The following is a 4079-nucleotide window of genomic DNA, read 5'->3' as shown; positions in this document are numbered from 1 at the left end:
CTTGCCCTCTGGGTTGCACATACTTCTATTCTTCAATCTTTGAACCTAGTGAAAATTGCTGCTACTAAACCAACTTCATAATGAAAATTCAATGCAATATGCATTGCCATAAAGCTGTGGGGAAGTGATCTGAAACTCAATGGTTTAAGATTATTTTTTACCTTAGTCTCCATATTTTTAACCTAGGTTTGAGCAACATTGAAATAGGATACTGGGATTCCAAAGAGGAGAATCCACATACAGACTGTATTCTAACAAGTTTATGTCGATGAAAGCTGTGTATAGCTCAGCCTGTTATGTGACATATGGATATACATGACAAGGTAGAAACCTTCCCTGAAGAATAAGTTAATGGCCTCTGGATACCAAACCGGCTCAGCATCCTGTTGAGTGAAGGGAATATTTAAGTGGGAACAAGAGATGTCATTTAAACAAATCTGAGTTTGGAGTGGCAGGGTGCAGTTTCAAGTCCCACGTATGCCGATGGCCTGCCTATACATGTTGTATTGATAACATGCATGACTTCATGTCTGCCTTTTTGATACAGCATTCCAGCATGTTGTTTCCTCAGGAGAAATGGCAGAACCTAGTTGGAAGGCTGGGCAAGAACCGATAAGTGGAATGTGGAAAGATATTAGTAAAAAGAAGAACGAGGAAGAGCTATAGTCTGAAGTATACAGGGCCTGATTTAGTGAGGTACTGGGTGCCCTTAACTTTCATTGAACACCATAAGAATTAGTTCCTCACATAATTCTAGCTATCTGAAAAGTACTCTTCAGATCTGTTTTTCTCTCTGTTTTGTATAGCAGACCTCAATTCCCTACTGATTATTCCCCAAGAGGTGCTCAAGTTGCACTCCCTGTTATTTACTAACAGTTGTTTTAATGAAGGACTGAATTAACACAGGTACTGGCCAGAGGACTACACCACAGCCAGCTAGTAGCTACTTTATTATTTTTTGCCACAACTTTTTATTTAAAATAAGTCAGAAGACAGCATGGCCTAAGAAAGGAGAAATATGGTAACCCTGGATATAAACAGCATGCTTTAGGAGGACTCTTGTGTCAGAATGAATCTGCTAGAATCTTTGTTTAGTTTGACCTTCTACTAAAAAAAGGATAATGGATCTCCTTGAAGTAGTGTGGGATTATTTAAAAATGGGACAGCTGTAACCTGGAGACTGAGAATGGTGCAGCTGAGCAATGGAAAGCAAAGGACTCTAGCACTATAAGCACAGTGAGAGAACAACAGAAAAGTTAATGATCAATTGGCATAAAATAACTTTTTCAGAAAATATCAAATCATTTAAATATAGTTAATCAGGAAGATGAGAGGAATGCCAAATGGCAGGGGAAGATTGTAATGAGGCTTGGGGTAAAGGGATCTTGAAGTAGCATATGTATGTTTTTAATTGGCAAGAAACAAAACAGAAATTTTGGATGTTTAATGCTAAGCCCAGTAACAGTGCAGGACAACAAGAATGGACTGCCTCTTTTCAGCTGTCAAGTCTGCAATATGTTTTAGAGCCATCTCAGCCGGGCATTTCTTTGCTATCAACAGGTTGTCCTGACAGTAACACGCATGAGCAAAGTGCTAGCTTTTGTTGTATGGACAAGGCCACATTTCTTGAGCAGGGCTTTTCTGCATTCTGTTGTGATTTCCTCCATATTTAGTGCAGAAAAAGCTATTGTCATCTGTTTCCCTCTGTCTGCTTTTATGTCTTGCTGTGGGTCTTAATCAGATGTACTGTAATACTTTCACTGCTTGCTAAGACATGGATTTAGAAAGCCCCACTTTCACCAGCCTTTAAAATATCTACTCTTCTGATTGAAGTCTAGGGAACTTCTTTCAGTAACCTCATTCTGATTCCAATATATAGTTAAAGAACATGTAATACTTTAAATTGATTTGTTAACTGTTCAGATTCACAGGCGTTAATATTACTTAGGTAGGTCTAAGACAAAATAGCCAGTGGTTCGTATCTGACCACTAGTTTCTTGGGAGGGAGGGAAAAAAGTGTTGATCTCAGAAAACATTCTTGCCTGTATCCAAATACCCCTGCTCTTCTGAATAGCTTTATCTAGCAGTTTGCTGCCTTTGACATGCTTCTCCTGGAATGTACTGTTAGCTCTCCAGTGCTCCTAACCTGCCATGTACAACAATGCAGAGGAATTCACTATCGTTGATTTCTCTCCAGTGCCACTTGCTTTTAAGCAAGTTTGAAAGTGCTGTAATCAACGTATTTACTTTCCATCAGAGTTCCTTCCTGCCTGAGGGATTCAGGTGACTGCATTCACTCCACTTTTTCCCCAAAGATTAAATTGTCTTTTGACATCATGTCAGAAAAGTATTGCTGCACAGGTTCAAAAAGGATGAAAGGTTGGCTTATGCTGAAGGAAAAAAAATCCCTAATATGAGGGAAAAGGTAAACAATAAGTGGGGGGGAAATAAGCCACATAAAAGGACACCATAACTCTTTTAATATTTGAATACTTTTTTTTTATTCCGCTACTGTAAATTGTGCTTGTAAACTTTAAACATAAATGTTTATTTAATGAACAAAATACATTTTGCTTCTCTCTCTATGAATTATTTTGAATTGAATTCTGAATTTGAATTTTTGTAATATAATAAAAGTTTCCCAGAAAAAAAAACTTTTAACACAATCTATATATTAGCAGTGTTTCATTTTAATCATGGAAAAACGTAGATTTTGGGTTACTTTTTTTTTTAATATGAAAATTGGGGATTTTTTTTTTAAATCAGAGAAAACCAGGATCCCTGGTGATTGCTCAGATTTTGCAAAGAGAAGGGCAAGAAAAGAAAGGGGTTTTTTTGTTAACTGTATATTTTCTGTCTGGTTTGTGCACAGACATACAAAGCATACATACATAGATTCTAAAATGAAAGGAAAGCTGGTCATATGGGATTAGTTTGCAAATCTCTCCTGTAATATTGTATTGCCTGTTGCAACAAATGAATGTACGCACAGGGAGTTAATAATTTGGCAAGGAGTTTTTTTTCACAGATGTAGCTTCTGCGGATTTTGCATTAGAAATGAATGCAGGGAGTGAGCGCCAGAGGAGCCAGTGATGAGAGCTATCAACATTCAAGGTTATATTTTCTGGGTGGTCCTTTTTTTTTTTTTTTTTTTAAACTCCATGCCCTATCTCTCTTCTATGATCAGTATTGCAAAAGTTCAATTTGGGAAGAAAGCGGGTATAGAAGGGCACATCCATGAAAACTTTTAACACCAAAGCCAAAAACGTTGCCTATGGGTGCAAGCAACTTCAAGTTGGTGGCGTTGTACCTGCTCACTCTAGTGAATGGGTCTATTGACGTCGCATTTTGAGACCTGAAAGGATGTTTTGTTTTGTTTTTAAAGATAGGATGAGATCTGAAAGGCTATTTTTGAGACCTAAAGGATGTTTTCTTTAGGCAGCCCCACAGGCCTGATGCTTTTGTTCACAGACACAGCCGTACTCATGCACATCAGGGCTGGCAGGGTCAAAGTAGCTTTCAGAGCAAATGCAAAAATCATCAAGAACTCTTGGTTGCAAAACGATACCTTTTATTAGACCAATTCTCAGCCGGTCTAATAAAAGGTGTCACTTTGCAGCCAAGAGTTGCAATAAAAGGTGTCACTTTGCAACCCAGAGTTGCAATAAAGAGTTGCAATAAAAAGGTATCATTTTCAACCCAGAGTTGCAATAAAAAGTGTCATTTTGCAACCAAAAGTTGGTTGCAAATTCTCAGTCAGTTTAATAAAAGGTATCATTTTGCAACCAAGGCCTCTCGATGTTTGCATTTCTTTTTTGTCTCAGCCCAGCCCAGCCCGGCCCGGCTACCACACTTCCCCCTTCCCAAGAAGCTGGAGGGAGGGAGGGGCAGGCACGCCGCATGTTTTTCCCCCTTGTTTTTCTCTCTCTTTAGCCAGGGAGAGAGGAAACAACCCCCAGGACGGCGGGGAGGAACCTCTCGGGGGAGAGGGACAGATCTCCTCATACCTGCCTCCCCCGCGCTCTCCTCAGGTGTTCCTCAGGGGCAGGCGGGCGGGCGGACAGTTCCCTGCGGGCCCC

The sequence above is a fragment of the Alligator sinensis genome, unplaced genomic scaffold (genome assembly GCF_000455745.1).
Source record: "Alligator sinensis unplaced genomic scaffold, ASM45574v1 scaffold282_2, whole genome shotgun sequence".
NCBI lineage: Eukaryota > Metazoa > Chordata > Crocodylia > Alligatoridae > Alligator > Alligator sinensis.
This window is presented reverse-complemented; position numbering follows the sequence as displayed.